Source organism: Chlamydotis macqueenii, chromosome 5, assembly GCF_036417535.1.
Source record: "Chlamydotis macqueenii isolate bChlMac1 chromosome 5, bChlMac1.mat, whole genome shotgun sequence".
Taxonomy (NCBI): domain Eukaryota; kingdom Metazoa; phylum Chordata; class Aves; order Otidiformes; family Otididae; genus Chlamydotis; species Chlamydotis macqueenii.
The window spans coordinates 22,519,848-22,542,632 of record NC_141560.1 but is presented as its reverse complement, the minus strand read 5'-3'; positions in this window follow the sequence as shown (position 1 = coordinate 22,542,632).

Sequence of the window (22,785 nt, the reverse complement as noted above, 5' to 3'; positions counted from 1 at the left end):
AATTCTCCCATTCACTCAAGATGGCTATAATAATATTTATCTTACTGTCTTAATCTGTACGTTGTCTGTTGTTAAAGAGTCGCCTGTGCTCCAGCTCAGGTATGACTGTGTTTCAGCAACAGATATAGAAATTCTCAGCTAAAGTCCCTAAATCTAATTGTGCTTATCTTGCTGTTCTCCTGGATGAAAGCAAGTAAATAAATATGAGGTGCTCTTATCCTTCACCCTCATCTGAACCTTCACGGCAGCAGGAGCGCAGGCAGTGATTGAAGGGCTCAGCAGGTGCTTCAATAGAACATCTGGTGAGCTGTGTTGAGACAGGCTTCCAAGTGGGGCTTTCTGGTGGAACTGTTAAGAGTTATTTGCATAGATTATTTTTATATGCATAAATAATGAAGAGAAATTATCCCAGCAGGAAGGCAATGAGTGCACAAAGACAAATACAATAAGCATGGCTGCTGAGCTCATCTGTTTCTGGGACGACTCTCTCCTTTTCACACCATATACTTTAAACTGAATTACTTGCAATTCTGGGTGCACACTTAGCTGGACTAGTGAATATAACTGCCCGAAGAGGAAGATGGATATTGATAAATCATCTCAGAAATGGAAGGAAAGCTAGAAGTAGGGAATTTCAGAAACAGAAGCAGAAAAAGAAAAGAAAGAAAAGAGAAGAATAAAAGTAGGGAAGGAATAATGTTGGTTTCTGATCTCAAAAATATAAATGCAAGCATTGATTCTGTTACTTTTAATCATGGTGTTTACAGTAGGACTAGTCTCTATGTAGGAATGCAGTTTCAAAATAAAAAATGTTATTAAGTGTGTCATGGGAAATCTGTATTTCAAATGGTTGGTGTGGTGATACAAAAGGCTTGTATGGAGGAATCTCATCCAAATCTTACGACATAGCTAAGCCATGTAAATGGTTGGCTTGAAGACACTCTTGTGCCTGAAAGCTTTCCTGCCACCCTTTTTTCACCTTCTCTCTGGTTTTATTGGGTAGATTAACAAAAGGTATCGCCTCTGCCTGCAGATTTTGCGTTGTTCAAATCACTCACAATGAGTCAAGGTAATTAATGTTTGTGTTTATTGGTGCTGTGAAAGGCCTGAACTCCGCTCCATTTCCAAGGCGGTTGCATCAGAGTTGCAGTTGCAGCTGTGATGAATGACAGAACTGTTAGTGCTCCACTGCACTGCAAGCACTAGAAGATTGTCCTTGATAGCTTCCCAACTGGTGTAAATCAGCACACTGCAAGTTAGATCAACATGACTGCATTGATTTGCACTATTTACTATTTTAAATAGCCTGTGCAATTCTTTGAGAGGAAAGGGATTGGGAAAAAAATAAAAAGTTATCAAATAGTAGCATCATCATTTTCCCAAGTCCTAAACGCCCAGTGGAAAAGCTATATGGGAGACTTAAGCCTAAACAAAAGCACTAGAAAGCTTTTTTTTTTTTTCCCGTAGAACATGTTATGCTTTTTAGAATAACTTAATGAACTGTTTAAAGCCATTAAAAAGCCTACACAAGAGCGTAATGAAAACTGCTCCATGAGACATTCTGGAGTTGGATCAGAATTCCAAAAATTTAATATGGCTCCTGTCTGTGCTTCAAAATGCAATTTATTTAAGCAATTAGTGGTAAGGGATACTACAAATTAGATCAGCCTGACAGCAACAGAAAGTTAATGCTTCTCCTCCACTGCCTTTTCCCACTTGCGTTTTCAGAATAAACTGAAAGAAAGCATACTTGCAATAAAAAGGTTATAACAACACACTAGGATGAATTCAGTTATTGCACCACAAAGCTGTTTGCATTCAGTGGTTCCAGATTGTCATAATGAACAAAACAACTTTCAAGATTTTTTGAGCCCCATATCCTGTTGAGTTTAAATGAATTATAGCTTTCTCTCTCTCTCTCTTTTTTTTTTTTTTCAATAGGACCTGATAGCTAACACTATTAGGAAAATGCAACTTTTATAACAGAAAAAAAGAACCAGAAATAAATTTGTCTTTGGTTTTACAATGGTATTTGAACCCTTATTTATATTTAGGGCACCTACAAGCCCTTTTCCCTTCTAAACTCCAGTATTGTTTAATCTGAACATCTTCTTGAGGTTTTTAGATATTCACATGCCTCTTGAGCTGCACAATACTGCAGTTCCATTAGCAGGTTAAGTTGATAAACAGTGATAGTGCTGTCCCACTTTTTACCTGAATCTGATATTCAGTCTTACTTCTGCACCATTCTCCCTGCTCACTTGAGATCCCATTTTGGCATTAGCATTTGTGGCCATGCAGTGAACTAAATCGAGTTATGCTTAACATTTTTTTTTCCCTCTGAGGATCATTTCCTTGGTCCAGCTCACTCACTGCTGTGTACACTGCTGCACTGGCACAAGGGTGGGATGAGATACGGGAAATAAGAAATTGGAAAAGGGCAGCTAAGAAGATGCTCCGCTTGCAGCAGCAATGATGGCTTATATCAGCTCAAGTTGCTCTTGGAACTAGTCTGAATTCATTTCAGTAAGTCAGATGAAGTGTAGTTATAAGGCACAGCCTAATGCATCATTGGCATTACTAGGGAGAAATCCTACTCCACCCTGCTATTTCACCCTTCTCCTCTTTCCAGGCACAGCCATGCCTTTCTTGAGCTGGCTTTGGTGCTTGCCAGATTCAGCAACGAGCAGATTCAAATTCCTAAACCAGCAGTCACCTGCACTAGCAAGAAAAAGTAAGTTAATTTCTGCAGGTTACAGAGGTGAATTGGCTCAAAAAAAGGCCTGACAAGCACCAGAACTGGTATAAAGGAGGGGGTAGGATCATGTAGTCAACCAAAGGAACAAGTCCTTCCCTTTTGATAATGATGAGCTGCTACATCGGCTCAAAACTAATGTGCACAAATAAACGATTATGTTAAACATTCCCAGGAACATTCCCAGACAATTAGGCCAATTGGCATACAATGGCCCATTGACCATGTTAATAAACTCTCGTAAACTCCAAAACAGACTGGCTGTGTGAAAGCTGCCTACTGGGAAATGTTCCTGGAATGAGGTGTCCTTGGGAGAGAGTTAGTTATGATATGCCAAAATTGTAGCAGGCAATGTTTTAATAGTTTTCTAGTACGGATGGTCAAGTTCCAGTGCCTGGGAATGCTCCCATATGCTTTAGATATAGCCAGCATGTCTAGCACTGAAGGAACATGGATCGTTAGATACTAGAGATTTGCCCAATAGTTTGATGCTCCCAGATCTTGGTTTTCAGTATACTTTCTTGGGGTTCTGGAATTGCTTGGATTTGAACCCATGCATAAGAGGAACATTTTAAGTACTGGTATCCTGACAATTTTTGTGACTTTTATTCTGGTTTTTATGTGGCTTTTTCTTATATTAGATACTCACATGCTTAAGCTTGTCTGTCTAACTCCAGAAAAATATTCTAAACGCTGAAAGGAACTCCCCTCTGACCAACTGAGTGACCATATTATCTTTTAAATTCTTTTTCTACACAGTCTAGACAATTGTCTGGTTTCTGAGCATCTTTTTCCTTAAGTGGTTAAATATTCCAACAGGTTAAATGTAGAGCTGGAGAGTGCCAGTAGACAACAACATCAGCTACCACAAGTGATCTGAGGTCTTCCTACTCTTTGAAGCATCATTGAGCTGCATATAACTTAGCTACATTTGTGTGCACTAAGCATGCATTAAGCCATTTTCCCACTGATGTTCCTGAATGCTATAGCTTACTGGGTCCCTCTCCTACTGCAGCATGAAGCAGCACTGTAGGCAGATAACTTTCTACATTTCAGTGCAATTCATACTCCTACTCCACTTTCAAGACCCTGGATCTCATCAGCTCAAGGTGTAGATGTTTTCAAGTATTTTCAAATGAGAGAGAAATTGTTTGATTAGAAAGTAGTCATATCAGTATGAGAAGGAAAGGCTGCCCTTTTCTTTAAGATGTCTTCCTTTATATGGTGTCTTTATATGTTTATCTAAATAAATAAATCTTGAAAAGCAGGAAAGATGCATTTTAGCCTGACTAAGCAGTTTTTTCTTCATCACTCATATTTTCTTTTTGTTAGATGCAAGTTTGCATCCTAAACTGGTGTAAACTAGGATGACATGGTAACTTCCACCAATTTGTGTGCAAAATTCACACAACTTGCACGCCGATAGAGTTGGAAAGGTCAGCCCTGGAAAAAAGGGAACAGTAGAGCAGCAAGGGAGATGGTGTTATTCATTGAATGTGTCTGTATCTGCTGTATCAGACTTGTGTGAGAAAGACAAAGGATAACTGTCTATCACTGCTTTCCCTGACTAGGGACTCACAGAGTTGCCAGCTCTTATCATTTCAGAACCAGTCACACACAGGACTCTTTCTGGGAGCAGAAGGGAGAATACGAGGGGCATGCACAGTCCTGATCCAGCTGGGGATTCAAAGTTGTCTCTGGGCGGTCTAGCAAAGAGTACCGCAACCCAACAGCAATCTCTCAGGGGCTCAGGACACCATTGCGTTTCATTAGATCTGTCTGAGGATGCCCCCTCCTACTGTCTTCCCTGTCACAGCTTTAAAGGGTTCCGATTTTTTTTCTTTTTTTTTTCTTTTTTCTTTTTTCTTTTTCTTTTTTTTTTTTTTTTCTGATGAAAAGAGGCTAATTACTGTTGTTAGGAACAGGAATTAGGAGTGGTCATTCTTTGAACTTTAGTGACTGACATGGCTGTCAAAATCCCTTATGAACTGTGACCGACTTTGACTCAGACTGTGGCTGTATATTTTCAGGGTCTAATGAGGAGCTGTTATGTTGTGCAGCTAAAGATGGGAACAATTTGACATTCAGTCCTGGGTTAAACTAGATGAGAGTATGTGCTGGCTGAAATTGTGATCTTGGTTTTGCGGCAGTAAGTGATCTTATTATTTTGCTTTTCAGATGTTTAAAGAAAAAGAAATTAAAGGTGATATGAACTTCTGGTAATTTAAATGATCCTACTCAGCCCCTCTTTCCTGGTGCTCCATTGATTTTTCATTGACAATCTGGACTAGTAAAGCAAATCCAGGCAGCTCTGTCTCTTTATCACTGTGTGTGTTTTTCAACATCCCTTTTGCTGAATTTCATTCTGTTTATGAAAAGCTTTCTGCAGAAATTAAATCTAAGAAAATTTTTATTTTTAAGATCTGATTAATGGGAAAAGCCTGTAGGCAGCAAGAGAGGAATCCTTGGTACAAAATATTATTTCCTAAACGAGGCAAATCCAAGATGGACTACAAACTGACACATTCAGATTCCACAAGGTCAAGAGTGTATTTACCTTTACTTCCGTCTCAAACATATTTTTTATTTTGACTCGGGATCTCAGCTAAGACATACTGATGTCAACAGCAGTACTTTCTTTACCATCAAAAGACAGGATATAATGCTACCATTTCATTTTTCATGAACACTTGAATTCTTTATGAAAGCTTCATTTCCCTTCTTAAACATCCCTTTTGTTGAATTTCATTCTCAGTATAAATCATTACTCTTATACCTTGTGTAATACTGTTTTACTGCAATGGGGCCATTGATATGATCTGGTTGGTAGCAACCATATCTTTCTGCTCTGATTTATGGTAATCCAAAATAATGGTCAACACCAAGCTATGATGATAAAAAAAAAAAACGGTGAAAGAAAAATTGTTTATAGATTTCATAATGTTGCGGGCACACGGGACATACAGAGTAGAGATAAAATTTTGTGTACTACAAATGTAAGGTGTTTTGATGGTTGTAGGAATACAGAAGAGTGACAAGCCTCCAGACTGCACATACCACTCATTTGTGGGGATATTCAGAAGAATTCAAAGTGCAATGCAGCCAGCTAGTCAGCAGAATCAATGTAATGTGATCACAAAATTTTCTGTATAGTACAAGCAGCTGTCTGTGAGACAGAAAGGATTTCAGGAAATGTAATGGACCAGACAATGTCTCTGTGCCCCTCAGCTTTCTGCTCCGTTCCTGCAGTATGTACAGTTATGTATCCATTGCATCAAAAATGTAATCAGGCAGCTGTAAGATGAGCTAGAGGCTGTGTTATCCATCCAGAAAGCCTACAACCATCATTCCTGAGTCACAATGCCAGGCTCATCGCCAGGAATGGATGAATTTAGATCATTATCTTTTAGATGATATGTAAAACTAGTTTTGGCTCTGATTTTCTGACATCATTTGACCTTATGTGCCAGGCTAAATTCTTACTGGGGTTGCCAAAAGCCTGTCTTTCAAATTTCCTGTGCATCTGGTAAGAGTGATGGCATTTTATTTTATTTTATTTTTTCCTTTCTCTGAGTTTTTGTGTGGTACTCCAGGCAGCTGACAGAGAGCTGCTGTGTTTCTGTGTCAAAATGGCTGGATTCCAAGCCTGGGAGAAGCAATTTTCATGAACTGATCCATTGGTTACCCACAGTCCTCTCTTTTGGTTAATTTGGTTGCTTAATAGGAATGGAACAGTTACATACGTATTAAAAGATGATTGTTATAATACACTTCTGTAGAACATACCATTTTAGGTCATCAAAAGAAGTGGCGAGGAGGCTGAGGGAGGTGATTCTGCCCCTCTGCTCTCATGAGACCCTACCTGGAGTACTGTGTCCAGCTCTGGAGCCCTCAGTACAGGTGTCGTAGTTCAGCCCTGAACAGGACCAGACTATGCAGTCTCTCTCTCACTCCCCCCACCTTCCGAGAGAATAGGGAGAGAAAATATAAGGAAAAACGGCTCGAAGTTTGAGATAAGGACAGGGAGAAATCCTTAAAGTTACCGTCACGGGCAAAACAGACTCGACTTGGGGAAACTATTCATTTATTACTACAAACAGCAGGATAATGAGACAGAGAACAAGATAACCTCCATCCACCCCTCCCTCTTCCCAAGCTTAACATTATCTCTACTACCTTCCCCCCCTGAGCGGCACAGGGGGGAAGAGAGAATGGGGGTTGCGGTCAGTTCATCACATGTTGTTTCACGCCGCTGCTTCGTGGTCGGGGGAAGAACTCCTCACATTCCTCCCTTGCTCCGTTGTGGGGTCCCTCCCACGGGCCACAGTCCTTTGTGGAACTGCTCCAGCGTGGGTCATCTCTTCCATGGGTGCAGTCCCTCTAGAACAGCTGTCCCAGCGGGCCCTCCACGGGCCACAGCTGCCTTCAGGCATCCACCTCCCCTGGTACGGGGTCCTTCACGGGCTCCAAGTGGATCTCTGCTCCTCCGTGGACCTCCATGGGCTGCAGGGGGACAACCTGCTCCACCATGGTCGTCACCACAGGCTGCAGGGGAATCTTGGCCAGGAGCCGCATTACTCCTCCCCCTCCTTCTGAACTGACCTTGGCGTCTGCACCCGTTCCTCACAACAGGCTGGTAGATGTCTCTCAGGATCTTTTTTTACATCTTATTCACTTCTCATCTCCTTTCCACTTCTTGCAGCCGGGCCGGACCGAGTTGGGCCCAGTCGGCCGCCTGGCGAGAGGCCAGAGGGTGAGGCCTGCAAGGCCCATGAGGCCTGCGCCTCCCCCTCTGCGCCTCTGCCCCCGCTCGCTCTTTCACATGTTCTCTTCTCTCTCTTTTTTTTCTGTTTTCCCCTTCTTAAATATGTTATCGCAGAGGCGTTATCATGGAACATTCTGCTACCAATCGGCTCGGCCTTGGCCAGCAGCAGGTCCGCCCTAGGCCCAGCCGAGTCCACTGAACAAAGGGGAGCGACTTCTAGCAGTTTCCTACAGAAGCTACCACCTTAGGCCCCCCCTCACTAACAAATCCACGGCAACGGGAAAGACATGGACCTGTTGGAGCAGATCCAGAGGAGGGCAATAAAAACGACCAAAGGGCTGGAGCATCTCTCCTATGAAGAAAGGCTGAGAGAGCTGGGATCATTCAGCCTGGAGAAGAGAAGGCTCCGAGGAGACCTTATTGTGGCCTTTCAATACTTAAAGGAGGCCTATAAGAAAGATAGGACAGACTTTTTAGTAGGACCTGTTGTGATAGGACAACGGGGTAATGGTTTTAAAGTAAAAGAGGCTTAGACTAGACCAGACATAAGGAAGAAATTTTTTACAATGAGGGTGGTGGAACACTGGAACACGTTCCCCAGAGAGGTGGTAGAACCCAGAGGGTTCCCATCCCTGTAAACATTCAAGACCAGGTTGGACAGGGCTCTGAACAAACTGATGTAATTGAAGATGTCCCTGCTCCTTGCAGGGGGGTTGGACTAGATGACCTTTAAAGGTCTCTTCCAACCCTAACTATTCTATGATTCCATGATTCTATGATTATTTAAAAGCCATTTTCCACATTCATCTTGAAATCTTTTATGTTGGTTAAAACACAGAAGTAGTACAAAAGCCCTTAAAATAGCCCCGCTGTGACTTTTTAATATTCTGTGTGCTGGATTATACAATCCCCACTTTCACTTACTGTCTTGCAGGTTCTCAGGTAATAGTTCACACAGTGGCTTTGAGGTATCGCGCAGCTCTACCTTTATCTTCAGGTGACAAGGGGCAGGGGACATTCAGCCACCTGCAGATTAGCCCATATCACTCTCTACAGTGTATTCTGCTTCCAGATGACCCTTGCTACAGCTAGCAGGGTTCTCCCCACACCTTTCCAAAGTGTGTTTGAAGTAGATTAAAAGCACAGTGTTGAGCAGTTCTATAAATAGGAAGCTAACTTTGTGGCCAGAATAGAAATTCTTGGATGCTGTTGAGAAAGACTTTGAAATACTTTTAATGTGTCCACAAATCAAATAAGCGGCTCATAGAAGTTTTCTATATTCTCTAGGAACAACTATATGCCCTGGTAAGACATCACCTGTATTTGAGCTGTCAAATGCTCTTTGTCATTCTGGGCTTTATTTGGGTGACTGCATGGTACCTAGCAAGCTGATCTCCTCCTCTGAGCCTTCTCTTCTCGTGGCTGAACAGCCTCAGCTCTCTCAGCCTTTCCTCATAGCAGAGGTGCTCCAGTCCCTTCATCATCTTTGCAGTCCTTCACTGGACTGTCTCCAGTATGTATGTACATATTTGTCTTGTACTGAGGAGCCCAGAACTGGACACAGTACTCCAGGTGTGGCCTCACCAGTCCTAACCAGAGGGGAAGAAGGATCAGCTCCCTTGACCTGCAGGCAACACTCCTCCTAATACAGCCCAGGATACAATTATCCTTCTTGGAGGAAAGGGCACATTGCTCGCTTAGGTTCCACTTGGTGTCCACCACAACTCCCAGGTCCTATTCTTCAAAGCTTAGTAATTACACTAATTACTAAGTGATCTTACTTTACCGAACATTCATCAGAAATAGGTGTCTGTGTCAATAAATATATGTAGACAACAACTCAGAAAATAAATAAAACTGACTACATGCTGGCACAGCTGTACTGGAGACGGGTGCATTAGGTATGAGTGAGGTCTGCTCCTAGCCTTCATGTGATCAACATTTCTGCATTACAAAACGTGGTCTTAGGTCTGCAGCTGTGGAAGCAGGTTTTACTTCCCTAACAATAATGCAGTCATGCCCCTGAGAACAGGTTTATGGTTTGCAGTGAAATCAACTGATCATTCTTACGATACCAAAGTCAGGAAGACAGAATTTGTTTGTCTGCCATTCACATAAATTTTAATATGATCCTTTTACTAGGAAAATAAATGAATGAGTGGTAACTAACACTAGCCTAGGTGAAAATCCCAGTATAGGGAGGGTTATTGTGGACATGACATCTGCTAGCTGACTTCTGAAGTAGTGGTCATTGAAAATATATTGACAAAGTACTAGTGGTGATGCAAGAGTAGTACTAAACTGGTCAGTAGTTGTTGGCCTCGCATTATATTCTTGCTCTTTCTTCATCAACAAAGTTAGATTGAGAGGTTTCATCCCTTCCTTTCTGCCAGCTGCCCTATCTTCAGTTTGCTGCCCTTTCAGCTAGGCTGATACCAACATTTGCAAAGTGTACTATAAAGTGGTTAAGTGAAATGTTCCTAATCATAAATGTCTCCTGTCCCTTTTATGTTGTTTTGTTTCTAAATAATAATTAAAAAAAGAATAAAGACATTTTTGATGATAGTACCACTATTCTGAGGAAATTTATTTTGTGAAAGGAGCCCTGGTAATATTGGACCTTCAGCTTATTCCAAGATTATAGAACTTGTTGGAAAGCGAGACCAAGACCTTGGTGGTCACTCTGTTCCTTGCTGGGAAAGTGCAGGCACAGAGAAGCAGGTGACACATTGCTGTGTTGCACAGCTTGGGCTGCTGCCTTCTGCATTAGCTGTACCTTCAGAACGGTGGCTGCTTTCCTAACTATAAGGACTTGTCAATTGCAATTAACTTAGTCTGGTGACCTCTGATTTTGTGGCTGTATTCCATAGATCAATATTTTCCAGAGATTCTGGCCAGTGTCATGTCAGCTAGTGGTTTCTGTAAATCCCTGGTTCCTACAGTTCTCTGATTTCTTAAATTCCCGGGTTATCCAAATGTAATCACAGTCTTTGGGAGCAGGACTCTGGGCCATCCCTATATGTCAGCAGAGAGACAGAAAGCATCTGTAATAGACAGTAAAATGGTTTCTTTGCTGTTGTCTTTACACACAGACAAAACCATGTGGTGTTCACTGGCTTTCACAGAATCAGACTATTTACACAGCCTACGATATTGAGTTCCCCACAATGTCCTCTCTTGAACTACACAGTCAAAGAAAGAAATGACTAACATTGAACACTTTAGCCAACATCTCAGCCTGCCATGCTTGCCTTCTTACTGTTTTTTTCCATCTTGCAGAATCTTTCTTTCTGTTTGCTTCCTCAGAGCTAGGTGCAGACCACAGGAACAAACACAGCCCAAGGCATAATTTGAAACATTTGCATGTTCCTTTTAGGTATTCTGACAAATGATCTTGCAAGCAGAAATGTATGGGAAATAGTTCTTTTTCCTAGTGGAAAAACTGAAGGTAAATTGTGAAAAGCAAATGATGAGTTTGTGAACATGAAAATTAGCACTGAAAACCTGATTTTAAGACTTATGCCATTATAATGAGGGAACAGAACCAGACAGTAGTCTGTAGGCACAGTTGAAAACAGCCAATACTTCTAAAACTTTGTAAACTTGAGTGCTTATAAACAAGCTGAAGGCCAAGAAATAGTCCTGAAGTCTGCAATGAATAATCCTACAAAATAGATATACATGAAAAAATCATCAAGTGTTCCTGGGAAAAATGGGGTAGAAAAAAGATCCACGTTTGCTAAAGAAATTGCCATTAAGAATAACCTTCTTATTTCACCTTCCTCAGCACAATTTTCTGCTGTAGTTCTTCTCATCTATAAGTGTCTTTCATGCACTCTTCCAGAATGTCCTTCCTCAGTGCAAAATGCAGCAAAACAACTCTGCCAGCAAGAAATCTTTGTAAGAAAAGAAGTAAAAAATAGCTTGTCCAGTTGAAGCCATCTAGGGAATATGGGTAGTCAGACTGTAGTTTTCCAACTTGGAAACTTACCAGGATGCTGGTGCTTTCATGTGTCTTCTGGCAACATGATAAATGAAGGGGGCTAAGAGCAGAGAAGACGTAAAGCAAAGATGTAGGATATTGTGGCCTTATACAATACACAGTAAGTGGTAGCATGTTGGCATGATCCCACTATTTTGCTGTTCTTTATTTCAGCTGTAGGCGAATGAGAACATTAAAAAATTAATATTGTCATTTTATCTATGTGTATCTCTACTAACTGAGAGAAGCCATAAGGAGTTAAATAGGTAGAGTGTTTGCATGTTGAGAAGAGCCTTCTGGCCTGTCAAATACCACTCAACAGTCAGGTGGAAGAGTTATAACAACCAGCTCGCTACACTGCCATGCTGGATAGTCTGTTCTGCAGGCAGTACTGAGAAAGGCGAGAAGGATGCTGATTAACAGCCAGCTTCCAGTGGAGAGAAAACAGTGTTAGGTCTTGACCACCTAACTGTGGAAGGTGTCTCAGATATATCGTGCTTCTTGTGTAATCAGCCAGTGACCTTGTTAGAAGAATTTAATGGGCCTGAGACTGCAGGGATGGTTTTTTATTCTATTGCTTAGCTGGTGTGATGTATACAATTACGTTAATATTGTATTACCATTACTAGGAACGCAGACAGCCTAACCAAGAGAATAGGCAACTTGACTCCTTACTGTTTTCCTGCAGCACTGCACCATACTGAAGCTTTCAGAGTGCTTACGCCAAACCACTTATTTTGTATAGAAGGGAGTTTGCTGACATGCTGTATGTAGTTTGCAGTTTAAAAAGGGGACAGAAGATTTGATAGCTATAAAAGGGTTCAAGAAAAGACTGTTTGAAGTAATTCAGGAGAAGTAGATGTTGATGACTTCATAAGGCAGTTTCAGAAGTATCAACATACTGTACCGAATATCCTCTGAGGAACCCTTATATGAATAGGAAGAATGATCCTTTCTGTAAGACATTACTGGAACTGTCTACACAAGTGTTTTCTTTAGATTTGATGTTGGATTCCTCAGCAGGATAACAAAAGGATGAAGTTTCTACTAAATTTGCAATTTTTTTCTGTGCTATTTAGTCCAGAGGAGTGATATTTCTCTCACCTTGTGTTTATGAATAAACGTCTCTATATGAGCTAATCACCTTAGGCTGTCTTTCCAGACACTGAAATGAAATAGTGTGCAAATAATTTCATCTAAAGTCAGTCAAATAATAAGAGATAAGATAGTTCCTCTACAGTTCTCTGTGGTTGGCCTCTGACATATGAAGTAAGGGCAATAGTTCTCCCTTCTTGAGTGTTTCTAAGAGTTGAAACTCCTACTGTGTTCCTTAATTCCATCCATCCAGAGTAGCTATTCTGCTCTTTATAATATTCTCATGGAAGTTTCAACAGTCTATAAAGCATATTTCCTGAGATTTTCCTAATATTATCATATGTACATCTTATGAAGTTTGGACTCTTGCTAACAGCAAACCTTTCATGGAAATCACATATAACATATGACACTGGCTCTCTAAATAACAGGCTACCATTTAGCATGTATTTTTCTAGATAACTTTCCTCTCTACCTTATGCAACTTTTAGAGGCTCATGTCATCCTAAACCCTACTTTTCTTGGGTTTTATAGTCACAGACAGAAAGGTAATTCCTGCCATGGGTTGGCTGCAGTCTGCACCATTGAAACATCACCTACAGTGATAAGAAAAGGAAAGTGATTAGGAATTATCTCAGTGTTTCTTGTCTTTTTGTGATTTGTTTCAGTAATAATCATTACTATTCTTTTTAACTGTGGGATTGTCATAGTTCAGCCCCGATCGAGACCAGACTATGCAGTCTCTCTCTCACTCCCCCCACCCTCCGAGAGAATAGGGGGAGATGATATAAGAAAAACGGCTCGAGGTTTGAGACAAGGACAGGGAGAAATCCTTAAAGTTACCATCATGGGCAAAACAGACTCGACTTGGGGAAAACTATTCATTTATTACTAAAAATAGCAGGAGAATGAGACAGGGAACAAGATAACGTCCCTCCACCCCTCCCTCTTCCCAAGCTTAACATTATCTCTACTACCTTCCCACCCCAAGCGGCACAGGTGGGAAGAGGGAATGGGGGTTGTGGTCAGTTCATCACGCATTGTTTTACGCTGCTGCTTCGTTGTCGGGGAAAGAACTCCTCGCATTCTTCCTCTGCTCCATCATGGGGTCCCTCCTGCGGGCCACAGTCCTTCGTGAAACTGCTCCGGTGTGGGTCATCTCTTCCACAGGGTGCAGTGTCTCCAGAACGGCTGCCCCAGCGGGCCCTCCACAGGCCACAGCCTCCTTGAGGCCTCCAGCAGCCCCAGCGTGGTGTCCTGCACGGGCTGCAGGTGGATCTCTGCTCCTCCGTGGAGCTCCATGGGCTGCAGGGGGACAACCTGCTCCACCATGATCATTACCACAGGCTGCAGGGGAATCTTGGCCAGGAGCCGCATTACTTCTCCCCCTCCTTCTTCACTGACCTTGTCGTCTGCAGCCATTCCTCTCAGAAGAAAAATTCTTCACAACAGGCTGGCATATGCCTCTCAGGATCTTTTTACGTCTCATTCACATCTCATCTCTTCTCCACTTCTTGCAGCTGGGCCGGGCTGGGTTGGGCCCAGTCGGCCACCCAGCAGGAGGCCAGAGGGTGAGGCCTGTAAGGCCCACAAGACTCTTGCCTTCCCCTCTCTGTCTCTGCTTAGCTGCTTCACATCTTCTCTTTTTTTTTTTTCCTCCTGTTTTCCCCTTCTTAAATACGTTATCGCAGAGGTGTTATCACGGAACATTCTGCTACCAATTAGCTCGTCCCTGGCCAGCAGGGGGTCCGCCCTAGGCCTGGCTGAGTCCACTGAACAAAGGGGAGCAACTTCTAGCAGTTTCCTACAGAAGCTACCACCTTAGGCCCCCCCACACTGAACAAAACCAGAACAGGGATGTACAAAATATGAGTAGGACGTCATGACTGATTTAGAGAAAAGGAACAGAAATGTTAAGGAAGGGAAGATGCACAACATATCACTTGCCAGGCATGATATTATATGTTTTTGTTAATATATTTATGTATAAACACAATGTGATGCTACTGTTCTTTCTTTATCAAATTCATGTGGAGTATTTACCACTGTGAGGGGTTCTAAACAGAATAGTGATAGAGTTTATGATCACTATCCTCCCCCTGGACAGGACTAAAGTTGCTGTAATATGTGGGCATGTTGACTTGCTGCATGTTGCCATGTCAGTGAAGCTTCTTTATGTCTGAACTAGCAAGACTAAGCTGTCAGCAAATCTAGTTCACTCAAGGACAGTTTCATGGTAATGCAGTTGTTTTCAGGTCCAGAACTTGTGCAAATGTTACTCAACATTGCTTTCTTGTGTAGGGACATCCCTTGAACATACAGACATGTCCAATTTCCCACTCAGCTGCTGAGAATTCTGTTGCATTATGTATGAAAAGGAGAGAAAGAACAACACAAAATGTCTGACTTGCGTTGCTTAATTGTATTTGTATCTGATCCTCTTATTCCTGTTTTAACAGTTTCAATTTATTTGCACACCCCCCAGACTTTTAGTCTTCTCAAGAAGAGCTGTCACAGATACTTACTTTTCTTATGGAGGTAGTTGTTGCTTTGTACATAGCTTATTCTCTTTTTAGTGCCAGAGATAACATTCATCAGCAATTTCATTCATAATAAGTTGCTTTGGTGGCTTTTGCCTGCAGTTCTTACTTCTGCCTTTTTGTCACAAGAACTACTGATTGGCATATTTCTACTTTTACCTTACAGATGTATTGATGATACTATCAATCTTACTCAGGCAGGATGACAGCTCAGAATTAGAGTCACTTTCTTGGCAGCTTCTGCAGCTAGCCTTCAGCAAAGTGATAGCTCCAGACCTTTGTCAAATGCCCGGTGATCTGGATCCCAGACACCTCTCAGGTCCCAGACCTGAAAGTCTTAAGCACCAAGATATTAGAAAATGTTGTGTGTGGATAATATGTTGGGAAGCCTTTTTCTAGCAAGGGAGCTGTTATTCAAAAGCAAACATAGTTTTTAGACTAAACTACACTGCCTCCCTCTAACAAAAGCGTTAGCTGGCATTAGATTTTTCAACCATTATTAATAGTGCTGATTATCCATATGTCCAAGAGTTAGAAACAATCATTTAGGTCATGAGATATGTCTGTCTGCCAATAACAAAACCAGAAAAAAACCAACAATACCTTTAAGTATCATTGAATTTGTAGTGTCCCCATTACACTAGGCAACTAGCTAGCTTCAAACCACAAGCACTTTCTCAACTGATTCTGAAAGAGTAATGTAACAGCATTTTCAAAAAGATACTTTCCAGTTCATAAGTCACTTTTTATAAGCACATGTTTGGCTGGTTCTTTCTTTCCCGCCTACTGCTACACTGGAAAGCTTGACTACAGCAAAGAAATTAATTCCCACCAGTCCATAGAAGATGCTTATATTAACATGTAAATATATTGCATGTAGTATGTAAACATGTAGTATATTGGCATATACACAAGTAAATATACATATGGATGCTATGGATTTACATAAAGATGTGACCTAATAGAATTGCAATTGAACTTATAACACTGTATAAGAAATGAAAAGGACTGCTTTCAGCAGTCTCCATCCCTAAATGACAGACCACCTGACAGAGTACTGTAGCAGCGGGGCAGAGGTCTAGGAACAAGAAAGAATTGGGTTTGTGTAGAGTAGAGGAAAAAAGACCTAGGGAAAACACGATAAATATCTTTTAAGTTTCATATATTTGAGAATACATGTTCTTCAAGTATCTAGCAAGATGTTACAAAGAAGGTCCTATCATGTCTACTGTGGAAGTAAGGATTAAACGTTGATTTAAGTAAAATCTTTCTAACTGCAAAGATAGTTAAGAAACAGAATGAATTCCTTAAGGAGGTTGTGGAATCAAATGTTGGATATTGTTACAAAAGATTAAGCAAACTTGTGTTGAGAATGGATTCAGGATCATTGATCCTTTCTTAGGCCAAAGAGACAAAATATCCTTCTGGTTCCTCTCCCTCCCCATGCACCTCATTCTATTTTGAATAATTTTCTGATTTCTTTGGTAGACTAATTTAAACAAGAATGACCTATACTCATGAGCATACAGACATGACTAGTTGATAAGTAAGTTATTTCAATTTTGTTTGTTGCCTACTAAAATAATTTGGTCACTACAAATCTTACTGTGGATACACCACAGCAGAATCATAGAATAGTTAGGGTTGGAAGGGACCTTTAAAGGTCATCTAGTCCAACCCCCTTGCAATGAGCAGAGATATCTTCAAAGACATCATGTTGCTTGGAGGTCTGTCCAGCCTGACCTTAAAAGTATCCAGGGATATGGCATCCACCACCTCTCTGGGCAACCTGTTTCAGTGTTTCACCAGTCTCACTGTAAAAAGTGTCTTCCTTGTATCTAGTCTAAGTCCATCCTCTTTTACTTTAAAACAATTAGGCCTTGTCCTACCACAACAGGCCCTACTGAAAAGTCTGTTCCCAGCTTTTTTATAAGGCTCCTTTAAGTATTGAAAGGCCACAATAAGGTCTCCTCGGAGCCTTCTTTCCTCCAAGATAAACAATCTGGGGTTTCTTATGCTGCTGCAATATATTTTACTTACCATGGGGAAAGTGCTATGATGGACTAGCTATGTTTGCGTGATAAGCAGGGATATTGCCTTTTAACTGACTAGTGTAGTTAAAACAATGTATTATTTGTCTGCATAAACTTGAAGATTACTTTTGTACTGCCTATGTTATGTAGAGGGACTGCAATAAAAGTTGGCCTAAAGAAAGATTATGTTTTCCCAATTCAGGGCACAGCTGAGAAGAAACATGGCGCCTACCACAATGAGGATAAAACATGAATTCCAGCTTTCAAGCAGTTCATGGAATAGTTGGTAGGTGTTATATTTTAGCTTAGCAGTGAATATAGGAACTCTTTGTTGCACAGTTTTTAATAACAAGAGGTGCTTAAAAACATTCTTCTGTTCAAAGTATCTATAAAAACATTCCTGAAATGGCAGATAAAGGGCTGAGAATAAATTCTTCAAGCAAACCTAAACTTTACTGTGGAAAAACTTGTCTCTATTTAAAAACAAAGACATAAAATTATTGGAAAGAAAAAGGAAATAATACAGCTGCAAAAGAATTCAGTGTAGATTTTGCCTTGAGAACAGTCCTATTAGCAGATAAATTTTAAAATAACATTTTATTGGCAAATGCATTTGATTCCAAATGGGAGCTGATATTGAATTACCAGAAGGAACTATCTGGCTTGGCTAGATCTGAATTCTTACGTAATTAAACTATGAATGGCAAACCAAAAGTCAGCTGCTTCTTCTTTAACACAGTAAGTGAATATCACAGTACCAATCCCTTTTGTTGAATGTCCATTCACAGTTCCTGCTGTATGGGCCAAAATCATATTGTTCCTTACTTAGTCACAGGTAACACGGTGTTTCCAAAACATAGTTGAAGCTAAATTCCTACTGTAAACATCATAAGAACTAAGGCCTACAGGCAACTATGAATGGAGCCAAGTTATGATGTTCAGAGGAAGAGAGGGCACCACATGATACCTGAGTGCATGCTCATTTTAACAGAGTATTCTGCAGCTAAAGCCTACAATGAAAAATTGCCATTGACCTCAGTCAATGGACAAAATAAAATCTATGAAAGTCTGTGCCTGAGAATGAAAAATCCAATATTTTTTTAATGTTCTGGATCAGATACAGAAAATGATCTCAGTTTAATCTCGCTTCGGAAAAAGTGTAGTGGCATACACGATCCAGCCTCCCTGAGCAGGTGGTGAAAACTGTTGATGTAACATCTCCTTTCACAAATCTAGCAGAAAGTCTAGTTGAAGATGTTACTGAGGGAAGAAGAGCCCTCATAATGCCAGGCAATGTGGAGATCTTATGATTATAAGGAAGCTTTATGGAGCATTTTTGGGAACACTCAGATGGTAGGCTAAATAGTCTGGAATTGCTATTAAATTCCCTATTCATTATAAAGATTGCCTAGGCTCCTGACATGAGTATTTCAGCTAGGAAAGTGAAGTAAAAGGGGATGAATCCAAGCCATTATGTTCAGCCAGGTAGGATTCAATGTGGCAGAATTTGTTCTTAAATTATTTTGCTAACTATCATCATTTATTGTAGATCTTAAATAGTACAGTGATGAGTTTAGAAAAAAAAGCTTTATGTAGATAGATTATTTAGTCACTGGTGGAAATGAGATCTGGGAGAATAATTTGAAGTGAATAATTTATTGGAGGATTTTTGTCTTTTTCTCTGTTCTGAATTATCCATGAACATAACATTGTTCTGGAAGTTGTTAATGACTGTCATAGGTTGGGTCTTTGATTTATTCACAGTTACAGACTTGATTAGAGCCAACAAATGTGCAAGGCAGCTTTCTTTCAGGATCTTTGGAGGAGCTATTAAGGTATTTAAGTAATGAGATAGAGGAAGACTCTGTAAGGAACCACCCAAAGTAACAAGCAAATGTCCAGACTTTGGTGGTACGTAATATTTGACAAATACTATGGCAAAGGTGTATATTAGTAAGTCATGAATGTACCAGAAATTAAAGGCAAAGAAAAGCACATCCCTGTGGAGGAATAGAAGTAATTTCTGCCTTAACTTACTAGAAAGTAGACTTAGAAGTCTAGCAGAACTCCAGAATACACTGTTTGGAACAAGTAGAACAATACTTTCTCAGATGTAATTTTCTAGTAATTACTGTTCTAGGTTCTTTGAAGAGAAGTAAACTGCTCAGAGATTTAATTCCTTCCCTTTAAGCTATTTGGTAAATTATCTGAAAAGCTGTTTCTTGGAGCAAGTACTCAGAGTTCTTTTATTCTGATTTGCATTCTGTAAGCATTTTGTATTCATTTACAATTCTCTATTTGCATGAATATTTCTTCTGGTAAACTATTTTCCTAGAATATTTTCAGGATGCAAATGCAACAGGCTCATGAAAAGAGTCCACATAAGTTAACTTAAAAATGGAAACAAACACAGCAAATGGCTGTGCTGATGAAGTTCCTAAATGAGAATAAGACCAGTGGTGATCGATACAGTAATTGCTAGACCCATCTTGCTCAATGTGATGAACTACTGTTTATCTACATTTCCCCTGACCTTTGTTTATGGTCTGCCAGTTTCCAGTTCATATGAAAGTGCTTCTAATCCAGAGCAATATAAATTTGACTCTTCTGCAGGATTTCATGAGCCACTGTAACAAATGCCAGTCTTTTACGATCTTGAGAATATATTGCAATACATCTGTTACATTCCCCTCATCTATTAATTTCAGCTAATTTGGATGATTATCTATTTCTTGTGTAGTGATTTGAAAAATGTGAAGATCTACACAGAGTACTGTTTCATTGAGTCAGACCCATTACATCTTTGCAGTAGTATAACGAAGACAAAGAATTCTACTAAGAATATTTTTTTTAATATATAAATTTGTATGAAATTTTACCCGTGAAAATACAACTACTAAAAAAAATAATCAAGATCTAATTCAAATTTAAAAGCAGTCAAGGTAAGTTTGGATTCAGAGATTGGAATTCCTTTCTTTTATGGATTCAGTAGATTTAGTTCACCCTTAATATATATGATGAACAGAAGAGGAACTGAAAAATGACGTGGATGTGCCTATGAAGCATATGATAGATACTAGCCTGGGAAATAACCAAATGCTATGTAAAAGTAGTAAGAAGAGAAGTAGGAAGAGTTTACTCTGCTCAGAAAAAAAACCCACAAGCATTCCACACAAGCCCATGTGGTCTACAAAATTTAAGCCCTGAACGTGGATTTTTCTCATTATCATAATGAGTTAGTTCTTTTTATTTATTTATTTATTTTTAATTTTCAACTGCCGGTTTGGGTATCTTTGCCCATAAACTGTGAAATTGTAACTTTTTCACTCATTCTGGCATAATTGGTCTTCCTTCTTTCTTTTCAGTGTTTCTCTAATGCAAAAGAAAAGCCATTCATTGTATAAAATAAATCTTTGAGGGTTTTTTTTTGTTTGTTTGTTTTAAAGAACAATGTATAGTACTCATTGTAATGCACTTTTTCCAATACAGAAAATAATAATTCTTGTACCCTTATCCTCTGGAATTAAACAAAGCTATTTTTGAGAATCCCTGTGAATTGGTAAGTTTCCCTTTATTTCACATTTCTCAGCAAAATCCATAAGCATCTCCACAAAGTTTTCTCAGTGCAATTTGCTTTATTTCATGCTCTTTCTAGAAAGCGGGATATGGGCATAAACATAGTCTCCAGATAGACCTGTTGTCAGGTTTCTAGTTTTGTGTATGCCACGTCAGCTCCTAAATGGCTCTCCCCACAGCTTACAATGAGATGACTGGTTTTAAAATGGACGACATGCTGTATGTGTTCATAATGCATGAAACTGCTTGTGTCTAAAAGAACAACTATTTTACGGTATCTTAAAAAACTCTTCTGCATGCAAATGCAATTTCCTATGCTACAGCCTGGCTCGTGAACTGATTAAAAAATTGTGCTTTATTTTTGGTACTGAATCTCATAGAATTTGATTCAATCAACATGTGGGAAGTAGGCTGCCCATTTTCATTCAGAGTATCTTCCCCATTGCCTGGTTCCCCTAACCTGTACTCTATGAAGAAAGGTGTCTTCTCTTGTCTTTCTCCCACTCATTTAATGTCTGAATCAGACTCTCCTTTAGATTGAGCCATCTTCAAATGACAGTAATGTCTATTTTTACACTAGTTTGAACAAAAGGACCAGATCCAACTAGCAACAAAACTTGATTGTGAATATAAATTTGACACTAATTTGCAGATCATTCTTCTTCTATTTCTCCAGCCCCTGTTCGTTCTTGAATATCAGTTATTTTTTATAGTTGTAGGAGCCTAGACCATTCTGTTCCTATAAATACCACGGAACAGCTTTACTCAGTCAGGTCAATAGTGGACTTTCACTTTTTCTCTTTGAACTGAAATCCTGGAGGCTGGATTTTGTTTAACATATTTTCTTCTCATTTTAAATGCTTTGGCAGAAGCTTTCACATCAGCCTTTTTCCACAATGGAATTCAAAAATATGCAGAGAAGAAGCCAAATGTTTCAAAAAGAAAAAAAAAATCCAGTTGTGTGTTAAGAAGTCTCCCTCCTATATTTTTTTTTAAGGCACCACATTTAATTTTTTTTTAGGCAGCCCTGTGCCACTACCTATCCAGAAAGCCAAATTTACTTAGAATCAAGAAAAGAGAACAGGTAGCTTCCACTTTACTGAAAAGGGCATTTGAATCAATCTTTGAAGTAAGTTTAGGAGTTTAGGTCTGATCTGTTTCCGTTTGGCTCCTTTCCCAGCCTTCAGGACTCACAACAGCAGGCTTTAATTTCCAGACTACATCTCACGCTGAATGGACTCATATGTTTATTCTCCCATTTGATGGGAGAGAAAGCAGCATTAGTCACGTGTCTGCTCAGCTGGAAAAAGAAGTAAAGGGAAGAAGGAAGTCTGAAGTTATTCATTGTAAAGGCAATTAATTTCCTAAGCTTGCTACTTTGTTCACCTCTAGAAAACAGGTTTGTTTTGATTTGTTTTGTTTTCCCAACTGAGAAAGTATGGACCATCCATGTCTCTCCCTCATCCTATAGGTAATGGCACCTGATTTTCTTCATTATCTCTTATATTACAGTGAGTGGTTAATCCTGCTAAACACAATTGAAGTTCTTGCTTACTGACTTTCCAGCCTCAGCATTTTGTGGAACAATTATTGATATTTGTTGGGGGAAGCAGGCTGGGAATTGTGGAGTTCCTCATGTGAGCCTTTATTAGTATCATCAGTCACACATTGTAATGAAGCAAGAATGAGTCTTCTTGGAAATTGTTCCCAGTGAGATAACAATTATTAAATACCATCATTGCTTATAATAATTAAACTTTTATTATCTAGGTTCCAACCCTGTCAATTTGGTCTCCCCTGAGAGCCTGTTGTTTGTTAGCCAAAAGCTGTGGTGAGACGTGTTTTGAATAATGCCATTTTCAAACATATATTGGGTTGAGGAAACAGCAGGGCTTATAATTGGGAGTGATGAATTTCCTAATGATGGACAGGCAGTGGAGACACTGATGATTTGAAAGATGAAATGAAAGTTGGTCCCTTTGTGATATGAATATATTTATTCAAACAGTGCTGAGTGTACTGAAATGGACCAGCTTAAA